Source organism: Protopterus annectens, chromosome 2.part1 (genome assembly GCF_019279795.1).
Source record: "Protopterus annectens isolate FY-2018-M chromosome 2.part1, PAN1.0, whole genome shotgun sequence".
Classification (NCBI taxonomy): Eukaryota; Metazoa; Chordata; order Ceratodontiformes; family Protopteridae; genus Protopterus; species Protopterus annectens.
This window is the reverse complement of record NC_056729.1, coordinates 1,877,516,798-1,877,540,857: the sequence shown is the minus strand read 5'-3', so window position 1 is coordinate 1,877,540,857 and position 24,060 is coordinate 1,877,516,798. Positions and strand designations below refer to the sequence as shown.

General features: G+C 43.9%; 1 protein-coding gene across 7 annotated transcripts in view; it reads right to left on the bottom strand.

Annotated features, from left to right (window-relative positions):
- Positions 1-24,060, bottom strand: part of DCTN1 (dynactin subunit 1) — a 1,835,652-nt gene that overhangs the window by 227,164 nt on the left and 1,584,428 nt on the right. The gene's annotated exons all lie outside the window — the stretch shown is intronic.

Below are 24,060 nucleotides of genomic sequence, written 5' to 3'. Positions count from 1 at the left end.
AGGGCCAGGGGAAAGGCACTGCTTAATTTGAATATGAAGCCACTTCCAAAGAAGGGGCAACCTCTGCGACACATCTGTCTCTCCAGCATGTTTTTTTGAGTCACTAAGTTTAGATCCCTAGACTGAGTGACCCTCATGCTGTCTGACTTGTGGATGTGTAGCAGCTGCATCAGGGCTGGATTTGTGAGTGCCCTGTAGGACAGGTATAGGTCACCCCTTAATAAGAGGTAGAAGGCAGGGTAAAGGGATAGTGCTTTTAGTCTACATGCATAGTTCATGTTGTTTCTACCCTGTATTTTCTTTGTCAGGAACCTTTGAGGTTGCTCCAGTTACTGTAAATGTCTAGTCGAGTACATGCCAAATGGAGCACTGTATTTATTTGATTATTGGTCTAATGAGGGCTGAGTACAGCTGGGCTATAATTTCCTTGGATCTGGATGCCATACCTTTACTTATAAGTTATGCCACATATGGCAGTCAAAGTTCAGGCTACTATCTGTGTACCTAGATCTCTCACGACTGAGTCTACTACAAGGAGTGTTCTACTGATGTTGTACTTTGGAGGGGGGGCATTTGACTTTCCAAAGGGTATAATAATGCATTTTGTGCATTTAGTTTTAGGCCACAATTCTGGCTCCAATCATTTGTATGATCTAGACCCTCCTGAAGGATATCTACATCACTGGGGGATTCAGCTTACAGTCGTCGGCCATACATAAGTGTTTGACAGCTGTTTGCCATCTTTCAAAACAATGACATTTATAGCTAACATGCAAAGGTAATTCAGTCCAAAAATGTAAGCATTAACTATGTGAATGGCATGAGTGAAAACCTAACCGTTAGAGTCATTCTTTAAGTATACACTTCAACTCACACTATTTAAGTCTAGTCCCATTGAGCTATAGTGGAAACAAACACTTCCGTATATGAAGTACATTAAACATCTTTCTACCAAAACTTCAAAGAGCTGGGAATTCATCTCTTACCAGATACACTGGCATATTATATAGTTTACGTGGTGTATGCCTGAGCTAGAGGTTACGTACTCACCATAATAAAAGATCTGCAAGAAGGTGGTCCACTCTTGGTAACCAACAGGAGTGAGGTTGCAGGCCTTCGGACCATTCACCAAACAAACGTTTCTCACGTTACTAGTCCTACCCCCTTTCCCATAACATTCCAAGAATCCATCTCTGTAGCTCTCCAGTTTTACAGTCAGGGTAAATATGAAAGAACAAGAAGACTAGAAAGCTCAGAAGTTGAATTATAAGGTATGGGAAGGAAAGTGAGGATACCACACCATTCCAGAACTATACAAGTACTGCGTGTCTATCCATGAAGGGGGGCCACCTTTTTGTAGAATTATCACTAAGGTTAAGCTTTTCCATACTCTCAAAAGAAGAGGTAATCAAGAGGGCAGCATACCTAAAGTATGCTTGTGTGCCATGTACTGTTATTGTAGAGGTTTGTGCAGATCAATGTTGCAGTACTGATTCTTGGGTCTTCCAGCCAGGCAGAAGCCCACAACTGACCTGATTTCTAGAGTATTTGCATCATACCTAGCTGACAGACATCTAAAAACTGACAACTGGATGTCAGGGAACAAGAAGGACATCTGTCGGTGCCATCTTCAGATCTTTCCAAGGAGTGAAAGAGCAGTCTGATGCCGAAGGACAACACAACCTTCCTCCTTTGAGTGAAAAGGAGAAAAATCTAAGGTAGCAGACAGTATGATGCAGATAAGAGGACTATCTGCACAGAACTCCTCTACCCCTTGCACCCAGCAAGAGGGAGACAAGCAGTCAGCAGGCAGAGGGGTTGGAGGAGTTTGAGGATGGGAGCATGCAGTGTAATATTGATCTAGTTGAACATCTACAATTAAGACAAGTGGGACACTGCTGTACTATGTCAGTGTTGCAGAACTGATTCTTGGAAAGACTCCCAAAGCCAAAAGGTGGGTGGCAAGTCATCTGTATGACCTTAGGAAATTAAGAGTTTACAGGATGGCAATACTGAAACTTGCTCTAGCTCTGGAGACATCACCTAGTTTACAGTGTTTTATGAAGGTGTGCATGGAGTTCTATGTGGCTGCCTCTACGATGGACTGGGTAGGGACTCCTTTGAGGAAAACACTGGTAGTTGCTCCATGCCTGGTGGCGTGTGCTTTAATACACCCAGGTAGAATTCTTCTATTTGGCAGTAATGTAACTTAATGAAGCTGGCTATCATTTGGAAATAGTTTGTTTGGAGATGAGCCTGCCCAGTTTACCCTCTACAAAAGCCACCACTACCTGTTCTGCTTTATTGGGGGGGGGGGGGGGTTGCCCTGTCGAGATAGTACCTGATTTGCCTGTGCACATCCAGGGAATGAAGGACTTGTCCTGCCCTGTCTGTCGATATGGGATGACAACTGGCATGGATAGCCTGGGTTAGGGTAAGTTCTGATATCACCTTTGGCATAAAAAAAGAAGTTATGTACTTACCATAACGTTCCATGTTTGTAGTCAATATCACCTATATTCTTGCTGGATGGGTTCGGAGCCGATATTCGGCTCAGACTCAGCTGATACTAAAGCTCGAGAGCTTTTACTGGCTCGAGGCTAGCCCATATCCCATGGTGCCCCATGGCAATTCCCCAGATCTAGTTTGCAAGAAAGCAATAAATACCTACCAGGTAAGAATAAAAAAGGAGCTGCATAAATACAGCAAAGGATTAGAAATATAATCCATTCCAGGTGGACAATAAAAAGAACAATGTCAGGCAGCACCAAAAAGGTCCACCAGAACCGCCAGAAACAGGAAGGGGGGTGGAGGGAGGGCCGCAAGAATACAGGCGAGATGGACTACAAACATGGAACGTTATGGTAAGTACATAACTTCTTTATGTTATGTAGTCTTATCTCACCGTAAATCTTGCTGGATGGGACAGCATCCCTAGCACCTTTATCTCAGGTGACTCAAGCGAAGAGACTCTTCAGCACAGTGGACCCAAAGGATGACCTGTCCGTGAGGCCAAATCCAATTTGCAATGAGTGACAAATGTATGTGGTCTTGCCCAAGTAGCTGCTGCACAAATAGTACCAACTGGGAGCCTAGATCTAAAGGCACATGAAGTAGCTATGGCTCTAGTAGAGTGACCTTTAACTTTGACAGGTAATTGTCTACTAGCTTGTTGATAAGCAAAGGATATGCAATCCGAAAGCCATTTCAAAAGAGTAATTTTAGAAACAGGCAAGCCTTTCCTTTGGTCAGAAAAGGAAACAAAAAGTTGATCAGATTTTCTGAATTCTTTAGTCCTGTGTATATAAAACCTGAGTATTCTGTGGACAGCTAGCTGGTATAGTCTATACTCTGATTTATTAGAGTGGTTTGGAAAAAAAAACACAGATAGCTCAATGGTGGTATTCAGATTGTGCTCTGGGCATGTTTTAGGAAGAAAGGAAGGGTTTGTCCTGAGGGAGACTATCCGTGTGAAAGATAATGTAAGGAGGTCGAATAGTTAGAGCTTGTAGTTCTGAAACTCTCCTAGCAGATGTTATAGCTACCAAGAAGTTTTCCATGATAACAATTTAAGTCTGACAACAAGGATGGCTCAAAGGGTGCAGACATCAAAGATGAGAGGACTAAGTTTAAGTCCCAGGGTTCTAATGGTTGTTTTATTGGGGGCCTGAGAAGAAAAACTCCTTTTCATACGTTCATAGGTTGATACTAGGCTATCTGCCCTAGGGCATTTATAAGCCTAGCCAGAGTGTGTTTGGCTTTCGCCACCCTTTTAGATTAGTTGACTGTGCCTCTGTATAGTAGGTCACAGAAGGTAGCCCTTTTAAGGTTAGTTTACTGTACCTCTGTCAAGCAGGGACACAGAAGAGATCCCAGGTGTAAACTTACGATCTCCCATCCACTCGTCAAGATTTCTCTTGAAGAGGGTCAGTAAGGGGCTCTGCCTAACATGGATTGAGATTTTATTCCAGAGTGAGGGGAGCCTCTGGGATATGAATCTGTCCCTCCAGCATGTCCTATTTATTTCTGTGCTGAGGTTAAAGTCCCTGGAGCGTATAGCTCTAAGGGATTTGAATTTGCTGAGGTGAAGCATGTCCATTAATTCTGGGTTGGACATGGCTTTATACGTCAGACACAGCTCGCCTCTGAGTAGGCGGTACGCAACTGAGTAGAGCTGGAGTTTCTTTAGCCAATCTGCATACGGCATCTGTTTGAGCCCTTTGATCCGCTTGGTGAAGTACTTTTGGGGTCTTTCCAGTTGCTGCAGGTGTCGGGTAAGGTACAACCCAAATGGGGCACTGTATTCAATTATGGGCCTGATAAGTGATGAGTAGAGGGGCACAATGACCTCTCTTGATCTAGATGTGGACCCTTTCGTGATAAGGTGGGCTATATAGAAGGTCTTTCTAACCACTTTGGCAATGTGATTGTCAAAGGAGAGATTGCTATCTACTTGGATCCCCAAGTTTCTAATTACTTCTTCCGTACTTAATGGATTACCACCTATGTGGTAATTTGTGGGCACTTTGTTTTTCCCAAAGGGGATGACTATGCACTTTTTGGCATTTAGCTTTAGGCCATGGCTTTGGCACCAGTTATCCATCTCTGTGAGACCCTTATGGAGGATGCTTGTGTCAGATGGAGAGTCGATTATGGCACCCAGTTTGCAGTCATCTGCGAACTTGGACAGCCATAGTCCACCCGTGTTAGCCTGTACCTCGGAAAAATATATACCGAACAAGAGAGGTCCCAGGACTGAGCCTTGTGGGACGCCACTTGTAACTGGTTTAGAGTCTGACATGGCACCTGCTATTCTGACCATGTGGGTTCTATCCCTGAGCCAGTTTGCAACCCATCTTGTGACATAGGGGTTGATATTTAAGCTGGTGAGCTTATTTATGATGCCCGAGTGGAGTATTGTGTCGAAGGCTTTTGCGAGGACCAGGTAGGCTGTGTGGACTACCTTCCCTTCATCTATGGCTTTGGTAACTGTTTCAAAGAAGTCGACCAGGTTCAAGAGGCAAGATCTGCCTTAACAAAGCCGAACTGTGTAGGATCCAGTGTCTGGAGGCTCCCAATGTCTTTGTTTATGATTTCCATGATGATATGCTCCATAGCTTTGCAGACCAGGCTAGTCAGGCTTATAGGGCGATAGTTTCCGGGGTCTGTTGTGGCACTACCTTTGTGGAGTGGGACCACTGATGCTGTATGCCATTCCTTGGGTACATATCCTGTAGTAAGGCTGAGATTGAACAGTGACTTTATACAAGGGTTTAGTTCTTCTTGGAGCTCGTGTAAGACACAGCCTAGGACACCGTCTGGTCCCATTGATGCTGTATTTTTTGCTTTGGAGAGAGCAGCTCTCACCTGTGCATCTGTGATCTCAGAAAGGCTACACTACACTCTGTTGGGTTAGACTTTTGCTCTTTTTGGCGGGGAAGAAAGTTTTACACAAGGAGTGCTGCATGATTGGATTTCCCATGAAACCAAAATGGAAATGGCAGCTAACTGAACTCTAACTGTAGTGGCTGCCGCTCCTTCATGAAAAATTGTTGTTAGGAAGGATAAAATGGACTCTAACAGAGCCGTATATGGATATAAGCCCCGATTCATAGCCCAAAGGGAAAACCTTTTCCATTTGCTAGAATAAAGTTTCTGAGTGGAAGGTTTATGGGATGAAATTAGGATGTGTTTGACCGCAGGGGATAAGGGAATACACCTGGCTATTCGTGGAACTGGAGTAGCCATTCTGTCAATTTGAGGGTGTGGATGGAGGGATGGAACTGTCCCAACTGATGAATCAGATCATCTGGAGATGGATCCAGAATCCATGGTTCCTCCAAGAGGTAGAACCACAGGAAGGGAAACCAAACTTGTCGAGGCCAGTAAGGAGCAATGTGGATCAAGGAACTCCTCAACTGTCTTGCTTTCTGTACTACTTTGGGGATGAGTGGAAAAGGAGGTAAGGCATAAAGAAGTCCCGGGGGCCAGTCGTGAACTAGAGCATCCCTGGGTGACATCCTCGGATGGGGAATGAGGGCAAAAGAGCTGCTGCATTTGGTGCTCAGGTGAGTGGCAAAAAGATCGCAGCAAGACTGGCCCCATCTGTGAAAGATCTCTTTCACAACCATTGGATTTCAGGGACCACTAGTGAGGCATCCGAATTGCTCGGCTGAGTTTGTCTGCTATTATGTTGGATTTCCCCGGGATATGCGTTGCTATCAGGAAGCGTTGAGTATCTAGCGCCCATTTCCAAACTCTTAAGGCCTCTCAGCAAAGCGGGTAAGACTTGGTTCCCCCTTGCCTGTTTATGTACCACACGACAGGCATGTCTGACTGAATCACAATAGTCCTGGTGGGAAGGGGAGCTGTGAAGTGCTTGCAATGCATACAGCACAGCTCTCATCCCCAGAACATTGATGTGCAAGTGGTTCTGCCAAGTACCTTGGACTGTCATTCCCAGATAATGCCCCCCACCCCCAATCTGGGAAGCGTCCGTGGTCAAAACTGCTTTCTCTTGGGGAGGAGCAAGTGGACGACCTAGGATAAGTTGTTTTGTGTGTAACCACCATGTCAAATCCTTTTGGCATGCGTTTGTTATTAATATCTGGTGAGACAATGGAAGGTCTTGCATTGACCATTGTGCAAATAGCAGCCACTGGAGAATCCTCATGTGTAGGCGAGCAAGAGGAACTAATAGGATGGCGGAAGCCATAGTCCCTAGGACTTGAAGGACTACTCTGGCCTGGACTCTTTGTTAAGTAAGGATCTGACCTGACTGTGTAGAGATTCCACTCTTTCCTGTGTAAGCCTTACTGACATGGTGGTTGTGTCTATTTCTGAGCCTAAATATACAATGTACTACGAGGGAGAAGACTGAATTTTGCAAGTTGATGGTGATGCCTAGACTTGCGCACAAGGATAGAGTCTTGTCCCTGGTCCTTATTGGTTGATGCTTGGTGGTAGCAGTGAGGAGCCAGTCCTCTAGGTACGGAAACACCTGGAATCCTTGACATCTCAGGTGAGCCATTACCACTGCCATGCATTTGGTAAACACTCTGGGGGCTGTAGTGAGGCCAAAGGGCAGTGTTCTGAACTGAAAAAGACTGGCTCCCAGCTGGAAGCATAAATGTCTCCTGGAGAGCCTGTCCATTTTGATGTGGTAGTATGCTTGTCTTGCCCGATAAAGGGAAATATCGGACTGCAGAGTGACCATTCGGAACTTCGATTTTCTTACATGCTTGTTGAGCCAGCTGAGATCTAGAATTGATCTCCAGTCCCCTTGTCTTTTATGGAACTAAAAAGAATCAAGAGTAAGTTCCGGATCCTACTTGCTCTGCGGGGACTTCTTGGATGAGTCTTTTTTGCAGCAACAAGATGACCTCCGATGTTGCACTGTCTAGTTGGATGGGTGGTACGTCAGGTAGAGACCGGTTTGTTGGGGGTTCGGAAATGAAGGGAATAAGATAACCTCTGGATATTATTGTGTGCACCCAACGATCTTGAGTGATAGTTAGCCAGGTGCTTAGGTACAGCGATATACGACCCCCGACTGCCTCCAGAGATGGACAGTCGGGCAACCCTTCAGAGTGGATGGAAGGGATGATCAGAGAAAGCTTCTCTGTCTCCCTGATTTTGCAGACCTCCTCTGGCACGAGGGTGTGTTTTCCATTATATCCTCCCCCACTGCCTCTGAGGGAGGGTTTACCTTGTGCTTGAGGGAAACCTTTTTGGGATTTGCGGAACCACATTTTCCCTACTGTATTACCCTTGGGATAGGGTCTAGACGGGAGAAAGAAACGGACTCCGATGGCAGATAAGATTTTCCCTTCCTGCTAGCACCTAGTCAAGGTCTCTTTCACTGGGGATCCAATAGGAGATGAACTATCAAAGGGAACATTAGTGAAGGAAGACTTGAAGGATTCCATAAAATTACAAAGAAGCATCCACGAATATCTCCTGAGGGATATTCCTGCTGTGGCTGCCCTACTCACTCCATCTGCCACATATGAGATCATCCTCATGGAGGAGTTAGCTATGGAAGTAAGGATGGAGAGCTGCTCTGAAACCTTATCCATGGAACCTGGAGCTACTGAACCCTGGAGGGTGTCTCCTAACTCTTTCAGGAGATCCCTCTGAAGACGAGTACAATGAGTCAGGTAATTCAGCCATCTTAATGTAAATGCTACTGAAGAAAAAGGACGCTTCCCATACCTATCCATCGTCCTGGACTCCTTGTCAGGAGGATGGATATTAGATGTCGTCTCAGATAATTCCTTCTTGGTGGCCGCTGCTACCACCATAGCATTGACTGGAACTCCCTTACAAAGGAAAGACTTGTCCTCAGTTGCGGTCATAAATTTGTTTGGCCTCCTTAGGACGGCTTCCACTGAATCTGGAGAGGTCCATGCTTTCTGCGATATGACCCCCCAAAAGCTGGTCATAATGCAGAATCACCAGGAGGTGGAAGGTCGGGAGGCAAAGCCCTCAAGATGCACTGATTCATCCTCAGTAGGGTTAGAGGTCTTCCAATTACCCCTCTTGTCTAAGGATTTCTAGGATGTCAGAGAAAGAGACATCCTCAGAGGGGGATCTAGGGGACCCTTCTGATTCCTCTAAATCAGTGTCTGACTTGACAGACTCAGGTGAGTCGACATGTTTCCTCTTACACAGCCTCTTCCAAGTAAGCTCTCCACTGGGATAATCTGGGGAGGTCTCGGAAGAGGGGGCACCTCCAATGGGAGCTACTTGGGCCTCTTGGTTCCCTACGCTGTGGGGTTGGCAGGGGGGAAGAGGTTGCTGCCTGCTGCTGGTGGGACACAGGCTCCAGAGGAATGGCTTTGGCAGAGGATAATGCCTTCTCTATAGCTTCAAAAGCCTCTCCCCCCTGCTCCGAAGACCACCTCCGCTCCGAGGGGGTGGATGGTTGACTCCTAGCAAGAGGGAACGGCTCCGAAGCAGAAGTGGATGCAGAGCCAAGTCGAGCCGAAGCTCCGAGAGGGAGGGTCGGTTCTGACGAAAACCCAGGGTGACTGTCCCCCTCAGAGTCGACACAAGAACGTCGGCTCCCAGAACCCTCGGCTCCAGAATGAGCCATCGAGGATAGAGTAATTGGCTCCGAGGAAACAAGTTGAATCCCCGGAGCCTAAGGGTCCAAGACAGAGGAACCTGATGTAACAGGCTCCGAGAGCGAAGCAGTCGGAGAAGGAACAGTGGTCGGTAAGGGGGTCGGCTCAGAGACCTTTGGGTCTGGAGGGGCCAATTTTCTAGCCAAAGCTGGATCCTAAAGCAACCTCTTCACCAGCTTCTCGATGTCCTCATCTGATAGGGTCCTGGAGGATCTGGTGGAAACAGGAGGAGACATCCTTCTCTCCAAAATAGGAGATCTCAATGTTGGAGATACAGTCTCGATGGCAGGCAAAATTTTCGGTACCGAAGATGGTCTCTGAACCAATGAAATCGATGGCACCGAAGTAGATGAAGTTGAGTCGGAACCGGAACTTCTTGGTTCTGACGCCTTAGTCTTTTTTGTCGGCTCCAACGCCGGGGCCAATGATTTTCTCTGAGGATTTTGGAGCTGCCTGACCAAGTTCCAGCTATTCCTGGAAAGAACTGGTCATGAAAACCCTGTCAATGAGTTTTCTCTTTCTCTCATTCAAAACTCTAGTGCTAAAAGCGTGACAGAAGGCGCAGGGTTCCTGTAAATGGGGTTCACCAAGGCAATATACACAAATGATGTGGCTGTCTGTAAGAGACATTTTCTGTGCACACCTATCACACTTTTTGAACCCCAAAGGGTGATGATCCTTATCTTTATCTTTTGACATTCTTATAAATGAAGACAAAAAGATAACAGTAAAGGTAGTACAAAAAAGGTGAGAAGAGAAAAAGATAACTTTTTTTTAAAACAGTCACACACACACACAGGGAGGAAAGGCCCTCTAACTTAAACGGGCATTACGGCGCTCTAACTTAAATGGGCCGTACAGTCCTAAGGGGGGAATAGGGGTTGAATAACTTTCAAAAACAGTCACACAAGAGACCATAATCTATATATATATATATATATATATATATATATATATATATCTGAAAGAAAAAGTAGAAAAAGACTAAATATAGTAAAAAATTGTTTTACTTAGCCAACGAGCCAGTAAGACACAACCTCGAAGCTTTCACAGCAAATGAGATCTGGGGAATTGCCGTGAGGCACCGTGGGATAGGGGCTAGCCTCAAGCCAGTAAAAGCTCTCGAGCTTTAGCACCGGCCAGGTCGGAGCCGAATATCAGCTCCGAACCCATCCAGCAAGAATTACGGTGAGATAGGACTACATAACATGATAGGTTTGTTCTAAGGATTACCCTATCCTTGTGAAAGAGAGTGAAAGGCTCTTTACACATAAGGACTTGCAGCTCTGAGGCTCCTCTTGCTAATAAATGAAAGCTACAAGAAAAGAGGCCTTCCAAGTGAGCATTTTTAGAGAGGCAGTGGCAGCAGTTTCAAGGGGGTCAAGGTGATTTTTTTCTAGCACACAGTTTAGATCCCAGGCAGGAAAAGGTTCCTTCTGGGTGGTCTCAAGTGAATTACCTCCTTTAGAAAAAGCTTCATGTGGGGATGTGAGATAACAGGTGCAGCATTGAGCAGGCAAGCTGAGATGGTAGATGCATGCACTTTAATACGCCTAAAAGGTACTCTAAAAGTGAGTTGCAATCTGCCTGAGAAGGGGTGGTGTACTTGCTGTGACACTAGATGGAAAATCTCTTCCATTTTTTCAGATTTGATTTTCTGGTATTAGGTTTCCTTGCCTCCTTTAGAACTGAAAGCACATCCATGGGATAGGAGCCATTCCTTGGTGTCAAAACCCAATTCGCCAGGCTGTTAACCTGAGTGTGGCTAGGTGAGTATGGAGTACAGATCCCTACGGTAGGCTGAAGAGCTCTACTTCCTACAGTAAAGAGTGGAATCTTTCTTCTCTGAGGGTCAGGAGAAGGGAGAACCTGTGCTGCCTTGGCCAAAAGGGCCACTAGGATCATGCTTGGTTTGTCCCCCCTGACTTTTATCAGTACCCTGGAAATCATAGGCAAAGATGAGAAAGTATACAAGAACAGGTTTGTCCACCTGCCCCAACTCTCAATCCTCCATAACCTAATTCCTCACTTCCTAAGACATAATCACCTCCTCTGCCTCCATACCCTTTCCACTCTTCCTTATTACTTTTCACATCTACGCTATCTAGATATTCTTCTCTATCTCATAACTAACTTAATTCATTCTCACTGCCTCACACTACTGATTCTACTGGACCCTGTAAATATCTCTCTGACTGCTTTATCGCCACTAATTATTCAAAATGTATTATTACCTAGCTGGTACTGCGGTGGTGGTGCTGCGGTAGCGTTGTCACCTCACAGTAAGACGTCCTGTTCGATTCTCAGCTAGAGCATCTTCTGTGTGGAGACATGCGTGAATGGGCGTACCTTCGTTGAAGGTTGTGCATCAGGGCCGGCAACTCGGCACGTAAAAATCAACTGCCAATCATTAGCGGACCGGAGTTCCGCTGTGGCAACCCCTAACTGGGAAAAGCCAAAAGACGCAACAACAATTATTACCTAGCTGGTGAGTATTTCACACTATATTAACATACATCTGTCACATTACTTGATCCATCATAAACTGGCTTTGTATACAGACTTTTGTTTCTGTATAATACCTTTTACAAATCCTGATTTTATATACTACCTCTGCCTTTGTATAATCACATTGTATATACATAGTATATGTTACCATGTATTCCTATTTTATATCTGTACAATACGTCTGTTCTTTGTTTAATATTACAATTATCTAACAATTGCTTTTTAAAAGTTTTTATACACCTCTATGCTAACTCACCTTTGGAGCTTGCCTCCACTGAAAACGGTCTCTTTTGGCCCAGTAGACTTTCCCAGTAAACAAATGTCAATAAATGAATGAATAAATAAATAAAACAAATAAATAAATAATGTGAAAAAGAAAGCACCTACCTTCCAGGTCCCAGTCTATTGAATTCTGGAGCAGAATGTCTGTAGTCTGCTCTGGTTAGAGGTGAAAAGGTCTATTAAGGGACCCCCTCCCCCCACTGAAGGATTATGGTTCAGCAACATTCTCTCTTGAATATTCATTCATTGGGGGTGTACAAAATCCCTGCTTAGAGGATCTGACAGGGTACTGTTCTGACCCAGAACATAAGATGCTATGAAAGTCAGTCCTAGCTCTTCAGCTAGAATCCCCATCTTCCTCGTCAGACTGCACAAAAGGGAGGACAAGTTACCTCCTTTCTTATGTACAGCATCACTGTGGTGTTCTGTCCAGATCTGAAAGGCTCCAGAGCTCAAATTCTGCTGAAAAGTCTTTATGGCCAGGAAGACAGCTAGTAGCTCCCTCAGATTTATATTCAGTTTTCTTTGTTGTGGTGTCCAGATGCCCTGCACTTTGAGGGAACCTAAGTGGGCTCCCAAGCTATGCCTGAACTGTCTGTGATGCTAGTCTTGTCTGCTTCTAGTAAAGAGAAATTTTCCACTGGTTCTGCAGTATAGTGTTCTTCTATCACAGGAATTCCTTCTTCAGACATGGAAGGAGAGACGACAGCGTATCCAGTGATTAAGAATGCTATTCCCAAGCATTCTTTTTAAGAACCACTGAAGTTTTCTCCTGTGTAACTTTGCAAGTGGGGTCATGAATATGCGGGATGCCATGTAACCCAAAATCCTCAGAAATTCCCTTACTGAGATGAGATGTTTTGGTAACAGACTTACCAGGTAGTTTGTCAGGAGAAATATCTTGTCCAGAGGAAGGAAGGCTTTCCATTGGGCAGAATCTATGATGCCTCCCAGAAACAGGATCCTTGTTTGAGGAAGAGTTTGTGACTTTTGAAGACTTACAGTGAGACCTACCTCCTGAAAGCAGTCTATGGTGACCTGCAAGGCGTCTAGGGTCTCAGCTGTGGATTTTCCATGAATGAGACAGTTGTCCAAGTATAGATAAATGCAAACTCCCAGAGTTCTGTAATGTGCTAACAGAGGAACTAAGCATTTTGTGAAAACTCTGGGAGCAGTGGGCAGCCTGAATGGTAAAGCACAGGACTGGAAGTGAGCCTGTTGCTACAAACCTTAGGTATTTTTTGTGGCTGCCTGTTATGGGGACGTGGAGTTAAGCAACTTTTAGGTCTAGAGTGACCACAAAGGCACCTTGGAAAATCATTGGGAGTAATTTTTGTAAAGTAAACGTTTTGAACTTTGGAATTTTGCGAAACGTACTTAGTTTTGAATAGTCCAAAATTGGCCTCCAGGTACCCTCCCATTCTAGGAACTAGGAAGATCCTTATGTAGAAGCCTTTTTCCCCTCTTGACCTGGAGGAACAGGCTGAATGAATCCTTGGGAAAGTAGTTCCCCAAGGATAGGTATTAAAAGACTTTCCTGTTCTTTTGATGGTTTTGGAATGCCCAGGAAGGGTGGGATTTCTCTTAAATGGATGCAGTATCCTCTTTCTATGATGCTGAAGAGCCAGTGGTACTTTCTAATGGTTTTCCACAGATTTAGGAAGAAGGAGACTCTTACAGACAGAGGTTTGGAGGGGAGGGTGGGTAGGGGTATTGGAGGCTGGGGTAGAATACAGTCATAGTTAGTCTGTGTGCTGGTTAGGCTCTTTGGAGCTCCCTGTTCTGTGCGATTGTTCAGATTGCCTCCTCTTGCCTTGTCTACCGAGAAAAGGCCAAGGTTTTGAAGGGTAATTCCTACTGTCGCCTGGTGTCAGAGACGGGTAAAACTCCTTCACAGTTTTAATTTTCTTTCCTTTCTTATCCAATTTCTTGAAAATCTGTTTACTTGGAAAAACATTTTTTGTCTGGTGGAGCATCCAATACTTCAGCCTTGACCTGCTCTGACAGGGGCTGGGTTCTGAGCCACGCACATCTGCGTATGACAGATGCTGTGGCAGCTGCTCTGCATGATGCATCCAGGTGTCACAGCCATACTTACAGAGTGTCTACAGACTTGTATTCTCTATTTCCTGAATTTCCTTAGATAAGGTTGTATCCACAAAAGAGTCCACCTTAGCTAGAAATTTGTCCTGGAGAGATTCCAAGTACTTTAGCATATGGAAATGGCAATTTAATGCTCTCACTGCAAGACTGGCAGAGGTTTAAGCTTTTTTTCCCAAATCTGTCTAATAGTCTGTTTTCCTTATCATTGGGTGGCCACAGTGGTGCAGCGGTTAGCATTGCCGCTTCAGAACAAGAGGTTCCCCAGTTCAATTCTCGGTTGGGGTGCCTTCTTTGCGGAGTCTGCATGTCCTCCCTGTGGTCGTGTGGGTTTCCTCCCACATCCCAAAGACATGCAGTAGGTGGATTGGACACTCTAAACTGGCCCTAGGTTTGAGTGTGTGTGTATATGTGCCTTCTGTGGAAGGTTGGGCGCCGGGGCTGGCAACTCAACACCGTACAACTCCAATGCCAATCATGAGCAGACAGATGATCAGCTGTGGCGACCCCTAACCGGGAAAAGCCGAAAGAAGAAGTCTGTTTTCCTTATCATTAGGTAAGATGTCTAGCTGGCCCCTTAGGCACACCTTTTGTGGATTCAGTAGACTACTGAGGGGGTCAGGGATTTTTGTAGAGCTGCTTGTGAGACTCAAGCACGTTATAAAACTTGTCTGCTTTCCTAGGACCAGGTGATAAAGACTCAGGATGTAGAGCAATGCCTTCAAAGAAGTCATCCCATACTACATGTACATGAGTGATAGCCAGTGGCGTCAGAGAAGGCAAACTTAGCAGTTCCTTGTAACTGGACTGAGCTTGTGAGAACGGTTTGTTTTCCCAACTGAGACCCTCCTTCATTCTATGAAGGGTACTCCCAAAGCAGGGGTTCTCTGGGGGGAGGCAGAAGAGAGGGTATTATGTGAGTCTGAATATGGATAAGTCTGTGATGGATGTGCCCTGAATAGGACAACTTCTCCTTATTTTCTGAGCTTGAGGAATCAATCTTCCTGAAAAGCCATCTCCCCGCTCCATTTGGATGGGGAGATTTCAGTAGCAGAAATGTGGGAGAGCTCCCTGGTTTTCATGAAAGTCATGAATTCCAGTGAAATTTTTAAGTGGCTGAGAGGAAGGGCTGAAGAAAAGGAAGTTGTATGCTTGGGTTTAGGTGTCTGTTTAGAAGGGATGACCAAATGTTGCTGTCATTCGACCACAATTTCAGATAATGCTTTGGTAGCCAAGCCAGACAGTGCATCTCCCTAGAGACCCACAACCCAAATGTCAAAAGCTGAGGCCAGCAGAACAACCTTAGACCTGACCAATGTCTTTGTTGTGGTAAGAGTGGTAGGTATGCCGGAACCCATGCAGCCTCCCAAAGGGTCATGCCAGAGGGTTCTGGCCTAGGAGTTGCCAAATCATGCAGATACAAAGGGACCTTACCTAGGTCGTATGTCAACTTGGGGACTAGAGACAGAGCTTTCTCAGACACATCAAAAGTTCTAGACCTTTTTGTCTCTCCATTTCTTTGGAATTACAGTATCAGAAGCTGGTGTTTATGAAGACCTGGCAGTGGCATTAGGTTCTGACACCACTGGGAAATCAAAGACGAGGACTCCATATAGGCAGTTAATACTTTGGCCCTACATTTTGGGTTTTTTCCATGGAATTCTGCAGAAACAGTACAATAAGAGATGTGCTGAGGCCCCAAACAGAACAGACAAAACAAGTGAAAATCTTTATGCGGGATTTACTTCCCACACTACAAGCAATTGCTGACATTATTAAAAGTTAAATTAATAGAGGAAAATCCCCAACAAGGGAATTATTTGACTGGAAGAAGGCACTCTGGAAAAATGAATTGACAGACTGGAAGCGTTTTGGACACAAATGAAATGCATCGAGCTGGGCGGCTAGAAAGACATGAAGAAGGCACTCTGGAAAAATGAATTGACAGACTGCAAGCATTTTGGACACAAATGAAATGCATCGAGCTGGGCGGCTAGAAAGACATGAAGTTGGCAGAACAGACACCTTTCTGATAGCCTGATGTTAAGCTATCGGTCTTCAGACATCTGTCAGCTAGAGGGATGATTCAAAGACTCTGGAAATTGAGCTGGTAGTGGGCTTTTGCATGGTAGGAAGACCCAAGAATCAGTACTGCAACACTGGTCACCAAGATCATCAGTGATTGAGACAAATAGTAGAAGTGCAAATATCTAACATTGCTCTTCTCCTTCAAACTTCTTTTCTTGCATGGCACACTTGATGTGGGGTCTCCTCCACCCCCCTGAACTTACATAATACTAACACTGAGATCACCATACCCTGGGGAAAAGGAAATATTTCTGGAATTGGCTTTCTTGAACTTGGTATATTTAAGTCTGTTTTTCAGTCATTCAGTCTCTGTTTCAAAATTTTAAATGGTTCTGATATTTCAAATGGTTACTAATTTTGTAAAATGTGAGCTTCCTGTGCATCCATAAAATGCAGCAGACTCTCCTCTGAATTAACATCTTCTGCAAAGACCTACAAAAGGTTTACACAGTGATTTATATCACCTTCTGTTGGCATGAAAGTTAGGCTTGGTTGCAAGTGATATACTCTGCAATGAAGACAGGCTTGTTCCAAATGACAAGCCTTCCAATGAGTGCTAACAGACAGTGTTTTGTAGCTTTGATATTGTCCTGGCACAGGTAGCAGTAACCAAAAAAAAATTTTTCTGTGACAAGAACTTTACAACAGAGAGAGCATAACCTTTCAAATATAAAATATTTATCTCAAAGAAACACAAGGTATCTGATAGAAAGACAGAAAACTCCCAAGATAAAGGCCTTGCAAGCCTTAAAGGAAACTAGGGAAGCTGTTTTACTGAGCCAAACAGAAATTAGAAATGGGCACCAAAGGAACTCTGGTGGAAAAGCAGTTTAGTCCATAACCAAAATGAACTGCGATACAATTAGGAACTCTGGGAAAAGGGCTATGAAAGTGACCATGTTACTGCAAGTCACCCAAGAAGAGTAAGCAGATCACTTGCTCCAGCAGGCGCTTTGTGTAAGAGGTAGACCAATTACAGAAACAGCTATCAAAGAAATTGGGTTCCTATTATGCGATTGAAAATCCCTTTAGGCGAATATGAAGACTTCGAACCATATTGCGCGAAGTATGTAAACCCCAAACGTTCAAAACCATGAATTTCGAAATGTCGATTTGTTTTGGTTGGCCCGTCTGCGGTATAACTCCGTAAGGTAAGTGTGCGATAGACAGGACTTTAGTGTTAGGATTTGAGTTAAGGTAAGTGCATAGATAGGTAATGTATGTAAGAGTTAGTGTAGTGTTAGGTGTTGGGTTTTTTTAACTGTATGTATGTGTATTATTTATTTTGTTTAAGTGTATGTCTGTAGGGGATGTGTGCAGTAGTTACGGGCCTTAGGGTTAGGTAGGGGTTAAGGACAGTGCATAGATAGTTGTGTTTGTGGGGTTTAGTGTAGTGTTGGAGGTAGGGTTTTGGTGCTTTAGTTTAGGTTAGAAGTAGGGTTTGGTTAGTGTATGTATGTGGTTTATTTATTTTGTTTGGGTAGGTAGTATGTAGCGAATGGTGGGGTTGGCCGACTATGACAGTTTGATATTTTTTTTTTCGCGGTTTAGTGCGTTCAGGATTTTCACGATTCGCGATATAGGGGTCGATGTTTCGGCATTCGCGCATAGGGCTTTTCGTTTTGGTAATATAGATCCAAGAAATTGGGGTCTTTAGCAACTCGCATAGATGGAACAGCCATGATGAGTCAGCACATATGGAAGGGACCTAAAGCTAAGACAGTGATGTGTTAAACATCTGCAGATTCTAAGGCTGGAACAGCAGAAAGTGTGGAAAAGGAAAACATATGAGGGAGCCAGAACAATCACTCCTGCTTTGTACAGTCTGACTTCTATGAACATTTTATCAAAAGAGGAAAGGTGGGGTTGGGGGGTAGGGTGGCAAAGAGTTCATCAGGCCAAGGGGCATGACAGGATATCTTTCTTTTGACTCCCCCAGGGGAGGAATCAGTAAGAGTGAATACTGCATCATTTACTGGTTAGAGAAGTAACAAGCTTCAGACTGGATGTTCTCACAGGCCCAAGATCTTTCTGACAACTATCTGACAAGTGACAATTTAAGTATCAAGAGACAAATGCTCATCTTATCTGCTCTCACTTAAGAAGTCTGCTTCCCCTAGAATCTGAGCTGCTACAAGAAAGCGCTGTAACAGAGTAACTTACTGTTACACTCTGACCTCCAAAAACAAAGTAAAATCTGATCATTCCCTCTTGTTGATGTACCGGACTTTTGTCAGTTTGTCTGACTATACAGGAACCACTCCTTGAAGCAGCTTTCTGAAAAAAACAGAAAGGACAGGAGGACAGCTCCCATTTCTAGGGCATGATGTGCAGAACAGGTTCTTGGAGGTGTCCAGCTTCCCCTGAACAGTATGCTCAAATTGCCCACACCACCCCAGGACAACTCCATATTTAATTACTGGTGGCAGTGAAATCTGCAGCTGGAAAGGGTAACACAATAAGATTTCATGAGTAGCATGCTTTGGAAATGTAAATGTGTTGGAGGAGAGTGCCAAAGCTGTGAAACCACTGGACTCTTAGATTCCACTGAAGCAGTATGATACGAAGTCTGGCATATGGAACCATGACAAACAAAGCTGCCATCAACATTAGCACCTTCAGGCAAGTGTTAGCAGAGAATGATGGGGTGCCAAGTATGAGAAAAGTACACCTGGGTAAAATTTAACAGTAGATTCCTTTCTCTTCACTGTTACAGTATTCTTTGCAGAAGGGATCTTCTACCAAGGACAGCCCAACATCAAGCCAGTACACCAGAACCTTTAGATCTTGTAGGTGCTCTGCGTCACACATATGCTCCCCACACAAGGTGTAGAGCATAAAGGTGGAAGTATGAATGCAAACATTAAGAACAGAATTTCCCCAAGAGGAAGAGAGTACTCTCAGGTACAAGACAGAACAGGTACATCCAAGAAGGGAAAACAGACACAAGGAAAAAGGAAGCAAGAGCCCTCTCAGCCAGGAGATCAACAAAAGCACAGGGCAAGAGGTACAAAGGGGGGGGGGACAGAATATTGCAACAGTGAAGAGAAGGAAATCTACTCTTACAGTAAGATTTCACACAACTGTACTGTGTCCTTCCATATCACTGTTGCAGTATTCTTTTCAAAAGGCAAAATACAACAGCTATGATGACTGGGAGAAGGAAGGCAAAGAAGGGCCCTCTGCAAACCCATGCAGAATAGCCCTGGCAAAACCTACCCTGTCCTGGATAGAACATCTAATTTATCCAAAGAAAAACTACCACCAACTTCCCAGGGCAGCAGATTCCAACAAAAATAAGTTATCTGATGAAGCAGCAGTAGCTGTGAAAGCGCTTATGACCTACAATAAATTAAGTTTTTAACATGGAGAGTCGTGCCTTCCTTGGGTCCATCAGTGTTCTTGGATTAACATCCAATTTATAATGCCCAGTGAAAGTATGAACACAGGACCAAGTAGCAACCTCAAGGATCGATTTGGTGTCCAAACCCTTGAAAAAGGCACCAGAGGAGACAACCTACCCTAGCAGAATGTGCCTTTACATACAAAGAAAGACATTTGCAATGAAGAGAACAAAAAGAAATTACTTTAAAAATGGTTTGCTTAGAAACAGCCAAACCCAATGTAATGAAATGAACAGAAACAAAAAAAGTTGCTCAGACTTGTGAACTGCCTTTGTTTTATCCATACATATAGCAATACCTAAGCTGTCTATGCAGATCCAAGGTGGCAGCCTGTGGAGAAGGAGGGAAGGAAAAGAGGAAGGAAGGTGAATAAGAATGATTAAGGGACAACTCACTGACCACCTTGGTAATAAAAGGAGGATTAGTAAGAAGAGGCACCCTTGTCTCTGAGGAAAACTACGAAAGGAGGAATACCCATAACAGCCTGAAGTTCAGACAACTCTTAGTTCTTCTTTTGGCTCTTAATTCAGCTAAGTATTCCAATTAAAATGTTGCAAGGAAGCTGAAGACATAGGCTCAAAAGGAGCCTAAGTCAGCTTTTCAAGTACAAAATTGAGGTCTCAAGAAGGCGGAATACTCTTTCTAGGAGGGCTGATATGAAAAACACCCTTAAGAAATTGCCTGACCTCAAACCGAAAGCCAGATGAGGATTTAAGGGCAGACGAGCAGAAATTGCTGACAGGTGAGCTTTAAATTAAGTATATGTCAACCCAGCATGGAGCAAATCACACAAACAAGAGACCCAGAGGAACCTCCACAGAGAGTGGATCCTGATGGTGAGAGGCACCAGACAAAAAAATCTTTTCCATTTGGACATGTATGATTTTCTGGTAGTGGGTTTCCAGCACTCCTGCAAAACCAGAAGCATGTCCTCAGAAAAGAGGTGTCTAAAAGAAATCAAAACCCTATCACCCACAATGTCATTTGAAGACTGGACAGGTGAGGTTGGATAATCGATCCCTTGTCTTGTGCGAGAAGATCCACTCAGTTAGGTTAACTTGTGGTGACTGCCCTTGGCCAAATGAGAAAGGAGGAGGGGACCCAATGCTGTCTGGGCCAAAAGGGCGTCTCCAGTAATATTTTGAGAGAGTCCGCCCAATCTTTTGCAGACCTCGTGGCAACACAGGAAGGGTGGGGAGGAGTAGAGAAACATTCTCTTCCAAGGAAAAGACAGGGTGTTCACTTTCTAAGTCAGAGGAACTCTGGAACAGAACAGTAGTAATCTGTTCAGAGGGGAGGCAAAAAGATCTACCTGAAGCATATCCCACCGATGGACTATGTCCAGAAACACATCTCTGTGAAGCATCCATTCAAGAGCCTATGTTCTGGACATACTTAATGAGTCTACCACTAGATTGTGCTCTAAAGGAGAGTCATTTGATACTTGATAGCTAGTTTCCAGATCTGAAGAGCTAGTCTACAAACAAGATAGGGCCTCATACCCACCTGCACCCCACACATTGTCTGTGAAGGTTTTGAGGGGGCCAGGAAAGAAATGTGGATGAAAAACTTGCACAGCCAGAAGCACAGCTCTCATCTCTTTTATGTTGATATGGTCTGATCTTTGATGAGGCGGCCAGAGACCTTGGACCTTTAGGGGGGCCAAAAGAAGCTTCCCTCCCAAAGTCTGTGGCTTCTATGAACAGTTCCTAAGAAGGAACTGGAGCTTGAAAGGCAAGCCCTGGATCAAGAGTCAGTTGATAAATCCACCACTGAAACTAGAGTTTGAGACAAAAAAGTAAAGGAACAAGGAACTTCATGGGGTGGCAATGTTGAAGCCACGCTGATATGAGGTACCACTGAAATTTCTTCATATGGAGCCTGGTAAGAGGAAGCATAGAAACAGCAGAGGCCATAAATCCCAGAACCCTGAGAAAGTCTCTGGTCATGTGAGAGGACAAAGGAAAGAGAGAATGGAAAAAGGTTGTCGAAGTCAAAACCTTGGGAGCAGGAAGAGAAGCTAGCATGGAAGCAGTCTGAAGCCTGCACCTGAGAAAAACATGATCCTGGGAGGGCGCCAGGACTGATATCTTGAGATTCGTGTGAACCCCAGGTTGCGCAAAAGACAAGTCGTAAACTGGAGATCCTGCAACAGACTGCTGGAGAAGGAGACTGAATGAGCATGTTATTCAGATAGGGAAAATCTGTATTGCCTGAAGCCTGTTAAAAGCAATGACAGGAGTGAAGCATCAGGTGAATACCTCTCAGGTAGCAGAAAAACCAAAGGGCAAAGCAGAGAACTGAAAAAGTGAGGCAGAAACAGAGAAATATAAACATTTCCTGAATGGGGATGTGAAGGTATGCATCCTTCAGGTCTAAAGAAACCAAAAAAGGCCTGGGGAAGAGGAGGAGGAAACAATGTGTGAAGAGAAAACATCTGGAAAGAAGGGACCCTAAGGAAGGTGCTGGGCAGAGAAAGATTCAGAATCAGCCTCCATGTACCCTCTTCCTGAGGAACCCAAAACATTTTGGAGTGAAAAAAAAAGAATTTATGTACTCACCATAACGTTCCATGTGTGTTGTCCATCTCAACTTCATTCTGTACTGGTTGGGTTCGGAACCGATCATTGGTTCCGACTCTGCCTATACAAAAGCTCGAGGACTTCCACTGGCTCGTGGCTGTAGCCCTATCTCATCATGCTTAGGGAAGATTACCCAAATCTTTTTTGCAGATATTTACCACTAATGAGAGGAACTATTTACATATGTAACAGATCAATTAAAAGCTGCAGTATTACAACCACAATGTAACCACAATACAAACCCTTCCATATCAGAAGAATTGGCCTATTTTTAAACAGTATGCAACATCTTGGCCAATAACCTACATGTGAAGCTGCTGCCAAACTTAGGGAGCCTATATTAAAAAAATACCCAGAAATCCTGTAGAGGTATTAGAGATATTTCAGAAATCCTAAGAAAATCTGTAAAAAGAAGAGGAACGGGGAAACCAAGCAAAGGCACAAGTGGTAACATTTACTGAAAAATTAACTAAGCAAAGTCAGAGGAAGATGAGGCTAAAGAATTTACATAACATAGGGAAGAAATGAGACACAAATTATGCCATATAATAAAGACAGATTAACTTTAGACATCTCCATGAACAGATAATACTCCTGATGAAGTTTATAAGTTAGGAAGGAATAAAGTAATAAGAATCTGGAAGGTTTCTTTTAATATTTTAAAAGGAAAGACAGAAAAAGCATCTTAGAAGAAACCTGTGGTGGCTGTATTACTCAGATTCAAACACCCTTCAGATCCAGCTTCATAAAGATCAGTTTCAAGTTTAAACCATTACTATATGGTGAGAGACTGTCAGATTGCACAGTCTCTATAATTCTCTTTATCACCAAGATAAAAAAAAAAAGAAATCATCATGATGAGCTATATGTGGAATTTGCCTCCCACACTCGCATTTTCCTTTTCTGGAAGGCATATACAAAAAGTATAGAAGATAATAAGAAAAGGAAGGGTCGCCAACAGGGTACTTATCTTGCCAGATGCCTAGGTAACAGCACGGGACATATGACTGATGGACCAAAGATAAACTGGAGTTCTGCTTTCAGTCTGGTGGCAATGAAGTTCTGATGTACCTCCCACCTTCATGCTTAGGTCATACGTCAATTGTATGGCTTGCGGAAGGGCTCAGGTTTTGAGATGCTGGCTAGACATATGGCTATCCTTGGCAGGACATCCTACTTGTCAGAAATACTACAACAGTAATCTTGGAAGGGCATCAGAAGCTTCTCTTACAAAAAGGAAAAGTGAATTGGTATGGAAAATGAAACACTGCATGATAACTGAGAATCGGTCACAAGAGGTTTAAAAAATGGGAGGAAAGACTGGAAAGGCAATTTACAAAGAAACCGTGACAGGACATCTGCGTACCTCTCATGTAGGCTATAATGTCCAGAAGTGTTTGCGTAAGTATTATTATATCTGTAGCAGACTTCAGAGAATTCAGAACTGATAAAAAAAATGATTAAAATGGTTTGCTTTCTTTTCTATAACTATGTGTACCCATGCCATTGCTCAGTCTGTAAAGTTTCTAAAGGTATTTAGAAACACTGTACATGGGATCACCCTAAGTATACGGTGAAACAAACAGATTAAAAATGGATTATGGAGAGAAAATGAAGGATCCAAAAACACAACTCAGACTTCTTGCTTTACAAATTAAATTACAACCACACCCACAACATAGCTGTTAATGAAGAATCAATTACAGATCTTCAAAACCACACATCATGATTTAGTAATCCTCGTCATACACAACTTGTAACCCTCAGCTTTAGTATACATACACTTGTAACACATGCAGTAACAACAGTTTTACAAGTAAATGAACAGAAAATGAAGAAAAAAAACACTCCCCTGCACATGTTGGGAGCAGTACATCAGAGAATTTTACCCCATCCATCTTAGTTTATTACACTTAGTCTAAGGTCACTGCACCTTAGGGAAAGTGTAAACAGCAAATGACAGTGAAA